We start from the raw sequence: 16,706 nt of genomic DNA, 5'->3' as shown, positions 1-16,706 counted from the left end.
TTTTTAGATTCCACATATAAGTCATGTCATACAGTATTTCTCTTCATCTGACTTATTTCACTTAGCATTATACTAGATATTATACTATAATACTTAATTTATATTATATTATTTTATTTATTATACTATAACACTTTATACATTATACTATATCAGTTCAGTTCAGTCTCTCAGTCGTGTCTGACTCTTTGCGACCCCATGAATCGCAGCACGCCAGGCCTCCCTGTCCATCACCAACTCCCGGAGTTCACTCAGACTCATGTCCATCGAGTCAGTGATGCCATCCGGCCATCTCATCCGCTGTCGTCCCCTTCTCCTCCTGCCCCCAATCCCTCCCAGCATCAGAGTCTTTTCCAATGAGTCAACTCTTCGCATGAGGTGGCCAAAGTACTGGATCTCCTCCTGCCCCCAATCCCTCCCAGCATCAGAGTCTTTTCCAATGAGTCAACTCTTCGCATGAGGTGGCCAAAGTACTGGAGTTTCAGCTTTAGCATCAGTCTTTCCAAAGAACACCCAGGACTGATCTCTTTTAGAATGGACTGGTTGGACCTCCTTGCAGTCCAAAGGACTCTCAAGAGTCTTCTCCAACACCACAGTTCAAAAGCATCAATTCTTCGGTGCTCAGCTTTCTTCACAGTCCAACTCTCACATCCATACATGACCACTGGAAAAACCATAGCCTTGACTAGACGGACGTTTGTTGGCAAAGTAATGTCTCTACTTTTCAATATGCTATCTAGGTTGGTCATAACTTTCCTTCCAAGGAGTAAGCGTCTTTTAATTTCATGGCTGCAATCACCATCTGCAGTGATTTTGGAGCCCAGAAAAATAAAGTCTGACACTGTTTCCACTGTTTCCCCATCTATTTGCCATGAAGTAATGGCACCAGATGCCATGTCTTCGTTTTCTGAATGTTGAGCTTTAAGCCAACTTTTTCACTCTAATACTTACTGTATAGTATACATTATACTATACACTATACTATAGTGTATAGTGTATAGTATACATTATACTATATAATACTATATACATTATACTATAATATTTAACATAATTTAGTAAAAATTTTACTTAACTTCTAAATTTTTATATTCATACATCTTTTGTCTGGAAATCTGGATGTCTTGCCACAGTAACATACTACTAATAGCTTCATCCCACTAGTTTAAGGATATAATAAAAGCAAGACACTGAATACAGATTAGGATTTCTTTGCCCTTGTTTTCATCCTTTGAGTATATCCCAGTAGGGTGGCACAATCAAAACACTGGGTTTTAAAGTCAATTAAATAACTGTTCTCTTTGTGCCTATGCCATAAGCTTGATATACAGTTAGGTATGTTTATTTCAGTTTCTTTTTTTATTAAAGTTTTTATTGAGATAATTATAGACTTCCATGCAGCTGTAAGAAATAATACAGAGAGATCCTTTTATTACAGATGTTTCCCTGTTTCTCCCAGTGTTAACATTTTGCAAAACTAGTATGATATCACAACCAGGGTGTTGCTCTGGTACACTCTCCTGAGCTTACTCAGATGTCTGTATCACTTAAATTTTAGGAATTGCCTCTTACTTCTTCTTGACTTAATTTTGTTTTTAGATTATTAAATATATGTACATGATTGAAAAGTCAAACTTATGAATAAGATTCATTCAGAAAGGTCTCACTTGACTCTGTTCCCATTCACTTCCTACCTTAGAAGAAATTATTTTGTAAAATTAGTTTTAATTTTATTTTTCATTATTTCTGTTTGAAAATATAAGAAAATGCATATATATTTTTGTACCACCCCCTTCTTACACACTCCTACATACTCTCTTCTAAACTTTGATTATTTTAAATTTCACAATATGAAAACACTAGGTATCTTTCCATAGCGATACGTAAACATCTTCTTCATTCCTATTTACACCTGCTTAGTACTCCATTATGGATGTAGAATTGTTTATTAACTCAGGTCCCTATTGATGGATATTTGGGTAATTTCCAGTCTTCTTCTTTTACATTAATAACCTTATATGTACATCATTTTATACTATTATTAATGCCAAATTCCATCTACAAATGTTGTACCACTTTGCATTCCTACGAGCATTGCATAAGAGTTGTAGACTTTAACTTGAAATTGTGATATAAAGAACTGAACTAATCTCTCAATCATATTAATTAGTAAAATACCTCATTTCATTCTAAAACTGCCCTTACATGTATAAGTCTAGACAGAGAGTTGTAGATGAATTCTGTTTTGTTTTTATGGCCTTAATCCTTATCTTATTTCATATCTTTGTGAGAATACTGGGCCCAAGAGAATTTGTAATACTTAGAAGTAGAGATAAGGTTGTTAGTCCCTCTACTGGTCATTGACTTGAGTCGGTAGGCAGTGTCTTTGAATATTAGTATGGGGATATGAAAAATATATTTGTTCTGCCTTTTTACCAGAGTGTAGAAAGTAATATTTGGCTTAAAGATACTCTTCATATTTCTCCTGCACACCATCAAGGGTTCAAGAGGTTCACAAGAAATAAGGGCAAAATCTTGATGAGTCTTTTAAGACATGGCATGGATTTGGGATTTTATCTTAAAGATGTAGATGCCATGATAAGCAAAGGTATATGATCAGACTTCCATTTTAAAAGCATTTTTTGGCTATAGTATTGCTAGAGAATTGGATTTAAATGTGGAGAGAATTAGGAGGCCATTAGAGTGATTTAGTATGAATGTTGATGGCTAGGATAAATCAGTGTCAGTAGTAGTGAAAGGAAGTGAATAGAACCTGAAGATGTTTAGGAATTAGAATGGACAGGATTTGATGATTGGATGAAGGAAATAAGGAAGTAGGAGTCAAAGCTGATTCTCTGATCACTGACTTGAGCACTTGATAAGATAATGGTGCTTGGAAATAAATGGCAAAGTACATTTTGGACGTGTTGAGTTTGAAGTTTCTGTGAGACATCTAAGTGAAACTGCTAAAGATGAAGCTAAATATATGGATGAGGCACCTAGAGAGAGATCTTGGATAGATACAGAGATTTGAGGATGGTTGCTATTTAGGTCAGAGAAGGCAATGGCACCCCACTCCAGTACTCTTGCCTGGAAAATCCCATGGACAGAGGAGCCTGGTAGGCTGCAGTCCATGGGGTCACGAAGAGTCGGACACGACTGAGCTTCACTTTGACTTTTCACTTTCATGCATTGGAGAAGGAAATGGCAACCCACTCCAGTGTTCTTGCCTGGAGAAGCCCAGGGACGGCAGAGCCTGGTGGGCTACCGTCTATGGGGTCACACAGAGTCAGACACGACTGAAGTGACTTAGTAGCAGCAGCAGCTATTTAGATGGTTTGTTCTGTGCTTAATCATATCTGACTCTTTGTGACCACATGGACTGTAGCCTGCCAGGCTCCTCTGTCCATGGAATTCTCCAGGCCAGAATACTGGAGTGGGTTGTCTTGCCCTCCTCTGACCAGGGAATCTCTCCAACCCAGGGATCAAACCCGGGTCTCCTGCACTGCAGGCAGATTCTTTACAGTCTGAGCCACCAGGGAAGGCCAGTTATATGGTTTAGGAAGGGTATATAGAAGGTTATGAATAGAGGACTTGAGGACTGAGGGTCTTCCAAATTTGAAAGGGTTGGGTGTAGAATAGGAGGAATAGCTATCAAATGAGATAGCAAAGGAATAGCTCAAGAGCTGGAAAGAAAATCATGACTGCTGGATGTCACAGATGCCAGGTAAAGAGTGTATCAAGAACAATATTGTGTGGAAATGAAGGGTTTTTGCAATTCTTGGTTCCATCCTTCACCAAACTTGCTTATTCCTCAACCAGTATCCAGTGCTCATGCTATGCATGAGCTCTGTTCTGAGATATCCTCCCTTTATGCCATCTCTTGGTATCTCTTTTCTCCTATTTGGTGTCTCTATCTGATTGCTTATTTCCTTAGTGAGACAGAGAGTGAAATATGAGAGGGCAAATGGAGAGGCCTGTGCTATTGTCCTAAGTCTGTCAGAAACTTAATAATTTTGTTTCTTAATGCCTTTTATCTATGAAATATAGCTGGAAGCTCAGTATGGAGGTGGATGGGCATGGAAACATTATAATGAGAAGGAGAAAGAGAGGAAGGAAGAGAAAGATCCCTCATAGAGGAGGCAATACTGAAATGTGAAGGATGATCTGGAGTTTGCCAAGTGGCAGTGACAGGGACCAAGCTAGACAAAAGTAAAGATACTGAAATCTTGTGAAATGTAAAGAAAGAAAACAGAATGAAGCCAGGCCTCATAAGAACTAGAAAGAAAAACTTCAGGAACTGAGTTACTATTCCCTTCATCCCTCAGGGTTTTACATCTCCTTTGCTCTGGAAAGACCAGCTTTCCATATTTACTCAAGGACTTGCCCAGAGCCCCAAACAGGGACCCCAGTTCCCAAGTCTGCATGACCTGCAGGGCCAGCTGTTTCCTTCTGCTTCTCTTATGTCACATTCCAGACAGAGAAAGAAAGAGACTATGAGTGAATGAGTGAATTAATTTATCTGATTAGCTCAGTTTCCTCTTTCTGTTGTAAAACGCTGTGTATCCTAAGGTATTGACCTGACCCCTATGGATAACCTCCTTTTGAATTTGGCATCTGTCCCATGTCGCACCTGGGGAAATCAAAGCCCACTTCTTTTCCGTGCTTGGACTAGGGTTCTAGGTGGAAGAGTGTAATTTTGAATGTGAAGCAAATTGACGATATGAGTGGGAAAGGAGGTAACCATTATGGGCAAGAGCATGTGGAATAGCAAGAAATGTGAGTCAGCTTATATGGTTGAGGCACCATTATTCATAGTGGGCTGTTACTTTGGAACGTGGTACAAGATGAGAGAATGACTGGAGATGAGCTTGGACGTGTAATAGTAAAAAGCCTTTGGTGATGGGTGTGATTGCACATGCTACACTAACTTGTCTATTGTCTGCTAATTCCTCTCAGCAACCCACTAAGGTTAACTACCCATTTTACAGATGAGAAGACTGCAGCTTAGGAGGCTGTGACTCACTCAAGGTCCCAAAGTTGGTGTGCTGCAGCCAAGATTCCAATCTTGGCGGTTTGACAGCCCTCACTCTTTAATTGCTCTGATACATCTAGGGCTTTTGCTCCTACGGTAATTTTAGTATATGTGCTGCTGAAGCAAGCACTGCTGCCATGTCAAGGATTTTAATATTACTACATCCATTCACATGTATTTATTGAATGCCTACAATGTGCCAGGTACTGTTCTAGGTTCTGAGGATTTAACAGTGAGTAATTCAAAATCAGTGCCTACATGAAACTTACGTTCTCCTGGAAGAGACAAACTGACAAGTAAATGTGTGGTAATAATAGCCAGTAATGACAAGTGCTGCCAAGAACAAGGACCACATAAGGGATAAAGAGTGATGAGGATGCTACTTCAGGTAGGATGTTCACATAAGCCCTTTCTGAGGAGGTGACATGTGATCAGACTTTAAAGTTTATTCTGTAGGTAGTAGAGCACAGTGGAGTAATTCTACCAAGGTAATAATATAATCAGATTTTGTCCACCAGGGAGAAACCCCTAGACTCCGTGTGAACAATGTAGTAGACAGTCGAAACTGAAGTCGATAAAGAATTCCAGGCAAGATGAGATTTTAGAGTTCAGCTTCTTCATTGTAACAGAAACTGAGAGCCCGTAAGAGGAAGAGAACTGGAGTCTGGCTCACCACATGAAATGCAGGGATGAGACAGACACCCTCAGCCTAAACAGTAGCTAAGAAAAACGCTAGCCATCCTACCTAAAAGGATAGCTCAGGGGGGCCTAAAGAGAAAAACAAAAATAAGAAATCCCCAGTTAAAATTAGCGTTTGAATGAAAATTTCAAAGCATACAAGGAAAAACTAACATCCTGAAACAAACTCAACATAGGAAATTTGGTCTAAAGGAAGTGGAACTATTAGGAAGATCTGAAAGGGACTTCAGTGTCCTCAAAAAGATAATGAGAACAGGTAACATTCATACAAGAGGCTGTTCTATTTGGTAAACATTGGAAAGTCCTTGAGAGAGCACGTAATGTGTGTGCACACACTGTATGTTGGGAATCAGTCTGGCCAAGTTCAAAGACAGTACTGAAGAACCAACATAGAAGAAAGCACAGTTAGACAGAGACAGTAAGTATGAAAGAGACGCTAAGAGTCATGAAAGCCACATTGAGAAGATCCAACATACACGAATTCATATAGAATTCTAGAAGTAAAATGCAGAGAGAGTGATGATGAGGGGAGCCCTTACTCGAAAAGATAATAGTCCCAAACTTTACCAAACAGAAGACTATCCCCTTCAGATAGAAATATGGTTTGGGGAAGAAAGTTGTGAATTAACTTTTGGATCATCCGAGTTTGTGGCAGTTGTGGGACTCCTACCTGGTGATGTGTGGTACACAGCTGCCCATATGAATCTGGCCCCTCAGGAGAAGAATCTGGGCTCAAGGTGAAGGTTAGGAGTTATAACCAGTAGAACAGGGCCCATTTCACCTCTTGGTACTTCAATTTCTACCCAAGTACTTGCAAGAATGAAAGGAAATGAGGAAGTATTCTGATAATCCAAACACTGGATAGTCTTACCATCACCTTCATTGTCATTGTCATAAACTCTGTCTGTTACAGAGCCTCAGGATGAGAGTTTAAGAGGTGGGATTCTGGAACCAGATTGCTTAGGTTCAAATCCTGACTCTGCTACTTTCTAACCATGTAACCTTGGACAAGTTATATAACATTTGTCTTAAGCCTCAATTTCCTCATCTGTACCTGTCTCTTTGTGTTGTTATGAGGATTAAATAAGTTATTACATGTAAAGCTCTTAAAATGGCACTTGATGTGTAGTTAAATGCTCAGTCAATCTTTGTTGTTAGCTATTATCATATCTACATTAAACAGAAATCTTCAGTATCTTATCCCAGAGGAGTGACTAGTGTGAAAACCACAGTCTATGAGGATAATAAACTTAGTTATCTATGCCTTCCTATAATACTCAAAGGATCTTTCTAGTTAACTATTGACTTTTCTTTGTCCACATACAGAGTTTGGTTGCTGTTTGCGAATTGGCTATGATGTTATTTGAACATTCAAGAACTCCAATTTCTTTGTCATATTTGAAACTTGGAAATAATTCATGGGCATATGGGATCTTCTCATGAGGGCATAGGAATGGTTCTGTTTTTCTTGCTTAATTGAAACGATTTAATCTTAGGCAGATACCTATGATTATGCCTCTGTTTATATCTCTGGTTTTCTAAGTACCAACATTAGCATCTTCATGTTAGCTAGGAACCTGCCTAGAAATAAGAATTATACCAGCCAGTTTGATTTCGGAGTATAAATGGTGGTAACCTGAAAGCAAAATCAATAATTAACTGTGTGATGAGTTTTTAATCCCTGGTATGTTTGCCAAAGATGGGATCTTTTTCCAAATTAGCCCATCTCTCTCACATGGAACACCACATCAGAGTGTGGCCTGATGATTTACCGTTCTTTAGATGTTCCTTGAGACAGATGAACTGAGGACGTGCCAGAGGTAGAACTGTCAAAGAATGGCCCCAAATCCTTGTATCCCACACATGACTAGGAGACTCATGTTGCGGTTTTCCTATCTGTATCCCTTGAAGGAGTGCTCCCTCCTATAGGCCAGGAGCTTTCCTGCTAGTGATGACAGGGACTGCATTGAGAAACCTGCCTGCAAATGAAGAGAAGGCTTTGAGGAGCAAGAGGAGAACTGTATTTCTAGAGAGAAGAGGTGGGAAGAAGAGCTACAGAGACTTACAAAGAATCATACACATAATCCCCATACTGGAGTTATAGGAATTTATACAGGATAAAAAGTAAACTGCAATGGTGCCAAGTAATGGTGCAGTGATTTTGAGTGACTTTGTTTTGAGTGGCAGAGGGTCTGTCTTGACTCTCACCTGTGCAAGTAAGCAGGACTAGATCAGAGGTCTAACTTTTTTTGTTAAGAATTAATGAAGTTTAAAGATCTGGGGAGAGCAGGCAGGATAGAAAAGAAAGAAGTTCCAAGTTCCCAGGCCTTTGGACACTTGGCCCTGTGCAAATATACTGGTGGCCATATAGTAACCCTCTGTCCATGGGATTTTTCCAGGCAAGAATACTGGAGTGGGTTGCCATTTCCTTCTCCAGGGGATCTTTCCGACCCAGGGATCAAACCTGGGTCACCCACATTGCAGGCAGTCGCCTTACCCTCTGAGCCACCAGGGAAGCCCTATGTAGTAACCAGTGTCTAGATGAACCCTGTAGACCTCATGCTGGGAGAAGAAACAAGGGTACTTTGGAAACTTAGTTCCTCACTAGCACCGTGAAACCATCTGTCTGTCTTCTGGTCAGATGGGAAAGAAAGCACAGATGAGATCTCTTCATCTGTGAGCATTTGCAGTACTTTTTTAAAAGGCCCTTAAAGAAGTAGACTATCACTATCCTTTCAACAAACTACATAAGTCTATGTTAAAGCAAGGGAAAATTATGTATAAAAAGGTCATACATCGAACTTACAAGTTGCTAAATATGTTCTAACCTTCAACCTTGATTCATAAGGACCTGGAAGGTTAGTTTCTATTAAGAACCTCTTCCTTCAAAAAAGCATGGGGCTATCCAGGGAGCTGAGAATCAAGAAGCTGAGGTTCTAATTCCAATTTCCATGAATTAGCTACTGACCTAAAGCAAGTCTTTCAACTAAACTTCCAGTTCTAAAATTCTGTCATATGACTTACCATGATTTTATGGCTGGACGCCCCTCTTCCTCTTTTGGTTGTTCCTTCAGAGCTTTAACTGAAAGAGGTGTGTGTGTGTGTGTGTGTGTGTGTGTGTGTGTGTGTGTGTGTGTGTGTGAATGTTGGAGGTTTGGGAGATGTGTGTTTGGTAGAGGGGACTGCTGAGAACACTGCGGGCTAACAGTCAAGTTCTTACCTAGTGCTCGCAAGTGCTCACAATTGCCTTCCTCTCTTTTCTGAGAATTTCGGAAAACCAAACTGAAGGGCATCTTAACATAAACAAATCCAGAGGTCTGCTGCTCTTGTCTTAGGATCCTTTGCTGTCATTTGTAACTGGAGTTCCTCACCCACTAGGAGGCACCATTGTCAAACAGCATTGATAAGGAGTCAAGAAAATGGTGACAAATCAACCTTTGATATCTAAATAGGCCTTAAAACAATACTCAGTTTCTAAAACTTGATAAATAATATCTTACACTACATTTCAATTTTAGAAGTGGCAAATTCTTTCAAACCAGTCCTTTTTCAAAGAATCAGAATTTCTTGGCGGGGGGTGGTATTAAGAGACTTTCAGTTCAGTTCAGTCGCTCAGTCATGTCCAACTCTGCGACCCCATGAACTGCAGCATACCAGGCCTCCCTGTCCATCACCAACTCCTGGAGTTCACTCAAACTCACGTCCATCGAGTCGGTGATGCCATCCAGCCATCTCATCCTCTTTCATCCCCTTCTCCTCCTGCCCCCAGTCCCTCCCAGCATCAGAGTCTTTTCCAATGAGTCAACTCTTCACATGAGGTGGCCAAAGTATTGGAGTTTCAGCTTTAGCATCAGTCCTTCCAAAGAACACCCAGGACTGATCTCCTTTAGAATGGACTGGTTGGGTCTCCTTGCAGTTTTAGAGATTATTAAATCAAATCGCATCATTTTATTGAGGAGTCACTGTCAACCCAAGGTTGAAAGGTTAAGTAGCACGAGCTAGGTGCCACAAGCAGTTGAAGGTAGACTTGAGAACGGAACCCACAGGAAGGGGTCATTTTTCATTGATTTTGGCTGTCTGGTGTCTGAAACCTCTTCTGGTATTTGAAGAAAATCCTATCTTAAGAGTCTTGATGGAGGACAAAGCCCACCTTCTACTATAGAAGCTGAAAATGCCAGGTGTTTGCTCTCCTTGGCCGTTGGGATATGAGAATATGATACGGGTTTCATGAGTCAGAGACATCCACTCATGATGTAATAGCTCCTGACAAACAAGGACCATGTGGAACTCTCAGGTAATAGCAGGTACAATTACTGGTATAGTTGAAGTAGCCTTCTGGAAGGCCTCCAGCATCTAGCATTAACAGACACAGTGGTGCAAGCTGCTGCAGCTGGTGTAGACAGCTGCAGTGGTACCCTCGTCAGATCAGTTCAGGGTTTTCTTTCTGACAGCACAGCACCAGTCTTGATTTCACAGGCATCTCTACCACTCTGAGCAATCCAGTGTCCTATTAATAAACTCCTTTTCTGCTTAAGTCAGCCAGAGTTGGTTTCTGTTTCTTGTAACTAACAACCTTAATTGACCCAGCATTAAGGAATAAGAATAAGTAGAGGAGGGGTGGCAAAAGACACCATTCCAAGAAGGGAAGTCAGTGGCTTTGGTAAGTAGTTGGAAAATCTGTGGTTGGACTGTTCCCACTTGTACCTTAGGATATCAGGCCCAGCATAGGAAGGCTGTAAGATTAGGCATGGAGCTGGGGGTGGGGTAAAAATGGAGGGCTGGCCAAGGGCTGGATATCCCAAGATTCTACATTCTGGTAAGGAAATCCAAGGAACCCAAGAATTTTTAATAGATCCTAAACTTCCAGGCCCTTATGAATCAAGGTCAAAGGTTAGAACATATTTAGCAATTTGTAAGTTTGATGTATAATTTTTTAATATTTAAATAGATGGCATCATGGACTTCCATTGGTACACTTGTCTCAGGCCCTCCAAATGCTCCAGGTAGGCCTAAACTAAGGGAGGCCACACATGTGGGTCAAAACAACTTTGAATCTGTACCCTGCTGTGTGGTTTAGTCACTCAGTCATGTCCAGCTCTTGTGACCCTATGGACTATAGGCCACCAGGCTCCTCTGTCCATTGGATTCTCCAGGCAGGAATACTGGAGTGGGTATTCTTTCTTCTCCAGGGGATCTTCCTGACCTAGGAATCGAACCCGGGTCTCATGCACAGCAGGCAGATTCTTTACTGACTGAGCCACCAGGGAAGTTATTGTTTCCCTGCTGGTCCAAGGCAAAGGTGTGAGGTAGAACGGTGGGTGCAGTGTGCTCTGTCTTCCCGCTTGATGACCATGACCTTTCCCTTCCGTTGAGGCGCTCTCTCTCTCCTTGTGTCTACCCACGCTCAGTTGAAGAGTTCGGTACATCCTTTCCTTCACAGAGTTGTGAGCCAGTACTCTTCAGATGTTACCTAATCTGCAGCACCCACAAGTGGTAGGCTTGATTTGAGACACTACTAAACATTCAGACCCACAAAATACCTCAGACCACCCTTGGCATTCGATCCATTTAGAAGGATACAGGACAAAAATACTGCTTGCCAGCCAGTGCCAGGAATTTCTCTTCAAAGGAGTCCTTTCAGCAGGACATACAAAGTACAGTAAATATAATAGGAAAAGAAGGATTTTTAAATAGTGTTGAGAAAATGCATTAGCAATTCAGAAGTCAGTTTAGATCTAACCCCTCCCCCAAAAAGAAAACCACAGACAGAATAGAGTTTATATAAACAAGTCAAGTCATAGGAAAGCTAGCAAAAAATTAAAATTATTTAACAGATCTTTGGCAAGCTTTTACAACTTCAAAGCACTGAGAGTCACAAAGGAAAACATCAATAGATTGAGCTAAAATTGAAGAAACTAGAAAATTAATTTGCTTCAATATTGGCATATAAAAGGGTTACTACTGGACACAGATAAAGAAAGCTCACCCCAATAGAAGGGAAGGTATTAAGCTTCACATACAAATGGGCAGGGACAGTTCCCACCAAAATAAATGCAGCTTGTACATAGACATACAGGGATATGCTCAGTCATTTTAATGTACTTGATAATATATCAAAATTGCTTTATTAAGAATTCCCATTGCAGGGCACATTTCCCTTCTCCACTGAAGAGGTGAAGGTTTCTATATACTTTCATATTATAGTTAATAAGCCTGTGTAAATACCTTCTCTGGTCCCTGTCTGTTCATACAAAGGAATGTAATATTGTACCTTAATTTTCAAAATAGATGGGAGAGGAGCACTTGGCTCCAATTATGACCCCTTGCGTATTTCCACAATCTCCTCCAGACCCACCTAACATGTTGACTTCTAGTGCTTCCGGCTTTATTGTTGTTGACTTGTCAGAAAAAATGCCTTGAAACACTGCTCTCCTCCTAACTACCTTGTAGTCTCCACCACGCCCCCCCACTTGCTCACTTCCTGTCATTCTCGTGGCTCCACTTTTCCCTTTCCCCTCTACCTTTCTTCAAGACCCATCTCGGAAGCTGCCAACTCCGCAAAGGCTGTCTGAATCCCTCCAAGACACACCCTTTCCTTCCATCGAAATTCTAATACGCACTGTTCCCCAAATGAACTTCGTTTAGATGGGTGAAAGTGAAAGTCACTCAGTCTGACTCTTTGTGACCCCATGGGTATAGTCCATGGAATTCTCCAGGCCAGAATACTGGAATGGGTAGCCTTTCCCTTCTCCAGGGTATCTTCCCAACCCAGGGATCAAACTCAGGTCTCCCGCACTGCAGGTGGATTCCATACCAGCTGAGCCACCAGGAAAGCCCAAGAATACTGGGGTGGCTAGCCTATCCATTCTCCAGTGGATCTTCCTGACCCAGGAATCGAAGCAGGGTCTCCTGCATTGTAGGCAGATTCTTTACCAACTGAGCTAACAGGGAAGCCCATTTTAGATGGGGAAAGGGTTTTTTTAAAAAAAGATCGTGTGTCTATGACTCCTCTCTCTTTCAGAAATGAATTCACCGCAAAAGTATTTGTGAATATTCATCAATATGTGGGATATTATGCAGTGATAAAAGACTTGTTTATGCCCTCACATTATTTATAGTCAAACTATGCAAACCAGTCAAGTGCCTGGAAATTAATAATCCATGAAATTAATAATAATAATAATTGACAATATAGTTCTAAGTGACCATAGAGAGGCACAGATTCTTAGGGCCCTAAGAGATCAGTAGAGGAAATGTTTGGGAGCTGGAAAAGGCAGGCTGGCTTGTACAAAGTTGATGAAGAGCATCAACGTAAGTGTAGGAGAGAGAGAGGTGGAAAAGGGGAGAGAGGACATTTCCAGCAAGCTCATAAAGCATAAAAGTATTGGGAAAAGATGATGGGACATTTGTGAAGACATCAAGACAGTACCATAAGAAAAGCCCTGAATTAGAAGAAAATAAAGTTTTGGGTTTTTCTAATCAATAGAGATTGATTTGTGTATGCAAGGATTAAAGCATCTATCAGCAAACTTACGTATAGAGAATTCATTTAAACCATATCAACAATAAAGTATTTACATGTATCACCTGGGAGGATGGAAATGGAGGCTCTGCATTTTGAAGATACCACTAGATGGTTCTAGAGCATGGGGTCCCCATGACACCATGAAAATGCGATTGTTCTCCAGAACCCTTCTTCATACTATGACCTTCTTAGCTATAATCTCTTGTCTTCCATTAAATGACTCAGAACCTTGAACAGAAGTTAGAAGTTTCCCTCTTTGTAAACTGAACATTTGGGTGCATGGTCTCTAAAGTCAAACTGCCTGAGTTTAAATCCGGGCTCTGCCACTTACTAGCTATGTGATGTCTTAGGCAAGTTACATAATGTCTGCTGTTTCTCAGTTTTCTCATAAGTGAAATAAGGGCGGTAAAAATACTTAACCTCATAGACCTCTTGTAACTGTTAAATGAATTAGTGCATGTAAAGCACTTAGAAAACACCTGTCACATAGTAAGCACTCAGTAAATCCTAGCTTTATTACAACATAGCAAGATTATTTGCTTTTGAACTGTATATAAAAGGAATCATGCAGTTTACGGTTTATCTTTAAGATTTAGCCAAATTTTTGTGCACCTATAGCTAATTTCTTTTGATCACTATTTAATAGTCTATTTTGTAAATATATTAATATTTTATCCATTCTACTACCAATGGACATTTGGATTCTTGACATCTAGGGACTATTGTGAATAGTACTGCTATGAACATTCAGGTCCACACAAGCACATATGTATTTGAAGAGACTGTCTTTGCCCAATACTCTGTAGTAGTTACTTTTCTGTCCTATATCTAGCATCCATATATATGTGTGTGTGTGTGTGTGTGTGTGTGTGTCTGCGTGTGTGTGTATCTGTTTCTAGGCTTGCTCTTATGTTCTACTATCCTGTTTGTCTATCCTAGTGTCAATAGCGTACAGTTTTAATTATTTAGCTTTTTATTATAAAATTTTGAAGTAGAACAAATCTTCCCAGCATATTATTCTCCCAAAATACCTTGGATCTTGTCCTTTTGCATTTCCATATACATTTTAGATTCTGCTTAACAGTTTCTAATATGATACCTGTTGGGATTTTGATTGGAATTCCATTGAATTTATGCTTTAACTTGGGAAAGACGAGCTGTTTACAATACCGAGTCTCCCAATCTGTGAACAAGATAATTTTCTTTCCGTTTATTTTAGTTGTTTAATTTCTCCTAAAAAAAATCATATTCTTCTGTCTAGAGACCCTATATATCATTTTATTTGATTTATTCATATGCTCTTTAATGAAAAAAATTTTTTTAATTTCATTTGTTTTATGACAATAATTTCGCTAAATTCTGATTCATTTTCATTTTTCCTTAGATTATTTTGAATATTCTGCATATACACTTATACCATCTGTAAATAATGATGATTTGTTTCTTCCTTTTCAATTCTTACACATTTCATCTCTTTATCTTGCCCTTACTGCTCTGGCTAGAACCTTCACAATACTGTTAAATTGTTGGAGTGGACATTTTTGCCTTCTTAATTTAAGAATTTCTTAAGATTTAAATCCATAGTTTTATTAAATATTTTTTCCTTTTATTGAGGTGGTCACTATTTTTTCTTCCTTAATCTACCTCAGTGTACATAATTCTATTAATTGAATTCCAAATGTTGAAACAGTTTTGCATTCCTTTGGCAAACCCATCTTGGTCCTGTACAGTTTTTCAATATAGCTCAGTATAGTTTCGTTTGGCTTATTTGCATCTGTGTTCATTAGTGAGATTACCCATTAATTTTCACATGCTGTCCTTAACAGGTTTTATATCTAGCTTAAGCTAGCTTCATAAAATGAATTGGAAACTGTTTCTGCTTTTTATTTATTTTATTTCTCCTCACAGTGTTCAGTAGAACTTGTGAGAAATGCCATCTAGGCCTATAGTTTTCTATGGCAGAAGGTTTTTAATTGCTATTTCAGTTCCTTTAATCAGTAAAGAATTATTTAGGTTTTCTAATTCTTTTTGTGTTTTGATGAGTTATTTTTCTGAAAATTTGTCCATTACATATAAATTTTCAAATTTGTGGCATAAAGTTTTGATATCATCTTTTTAATGTCTGCAGGATATAGAATATCCCCTTTTTAATTCTTCATACAGGCTGCTGTATATGTCTACTTTTAAATTCAGGCTTGCCCAAAATTTATCATTTCACGAGGAACAAGTTTTAACTTTGTTAATCCTCCCAGTATCTGTTTGTTTTCCATGTCATTGGTTTCTATCCTTATTTCCATCTAATTTGTTTTACTTTAATTTGATGATTTTTTATAACTTATGGAGATGGATGCTTATCATAAATCTTGAACATTTCTTCTTTTAAAATATTAATATATGCATTTATAGCATATAAGTTTTGATGCATTGATTTTCATTATTATTTAGTTTTAAATATTTTCTCATTTTCTAATGATTTTATTCTGAGATCTGTGTAATAAAAGTATATTGTTCAGTTCTCAAAATTGGGGTTTTTCTAGTTCAGTTGTGGAAATCTTTTCCAAGCATGTTTTTTTGCTTTGCCTCTTGCCCTGTTTTTTCTTCATTAATTTCTTCTCATTATCATTTCCTTCTGCCCCTTCATTGGATTTAATTTGCTGTTCTATTTAAAAAATTTCTCCTGGTGGAATGTCACTGACTTCAGCTTTTATTTTCTAATATTTTACATCAATGTTTATAATAATTATGTTAAATTTAAATAATTTTTATAGTATTAAGACTGCCTTATAAATACTATTTTAACAACATACTGAAGGAATATTTTTGCATTTTATTTGTTAACATTTAGAACTGTTTTTACTATGACAAAAATGGTAATACCTGTTCTTTTTTTTTTTAAGTAAAAAGGAAACAAAAAATCCAGAGTCCTACCCATTTACTCTTTAACACTGTGTTGTAATATCCAAAAGTTTCTCAATACATTTGAATGCACATAGATAATGCATATATGTTTGTACATCTTAATATATTAGGACATCTTTCTATATCAATAAATATACTTCTATAGCATAATTTTAATGGCAGCATAATATCCTACTCTGGATTTACCACAGTTTATTTAATCATTTTCTTTTTGTTGGGCATTTAGGTTCTTTCCCACTTCTCCCTATTAAAAATAGCTGTGATAAACCCTTGGCATTCAGTTCAATTTAGTTCAGTCGCTCAGTCATATCTGACTCTTTGCGACCACATGAATTGCAGCACACCAGGCCTCCCTGTCCTTCACCAACTCACGGAGTTCATTCAGACTCACGTCCATCGAGTCAGAGATGCCATCCGGCCTTCTCCTCTGTCGTCCCCTTCTCCTCCTGCTCCCAGTCCCTCCCAGCCCCTCCCAGCATCAGAGTCTTTTCCAATGAGTCAGCTCTTCACATGAGGTGGCCAAAGTAC

At 39.1% G+C, this 16,706-nt stretch overlaps 1 protein-coding gene across 4 annotated transcripts in view; it reads left to right on the top strand.

Moving 5' to 3' along the window:
* CASK (calcium/calmodulin dependent serine protein kinase) overlaps positions 1–16,706 on the top strand; it is a 382,943-nt gene that overhangs the window by 173,763 nt on the left and 192,474 nt on the right. The window lies entirely within an intron of this gene.

This window comes from Ovis canadensis, chromosome X, assembly GCF_042477335.2.
Source record: "Ovis canadensis isolate MfBH-ARS-UI-01 breed Bighorn chromosome X, ARS-UI_OviCan_v2, whole genome shotgun sequence".
Lineage (NCBI taxonomy): Eukaryota > Metazoa > Chordata > Mammalia > Artiodactyla > Bovidae > Ovis > Ovis canadensis.
This window is presented reverse-complemented; position numbering and strand designations above follow the sequence as displayed.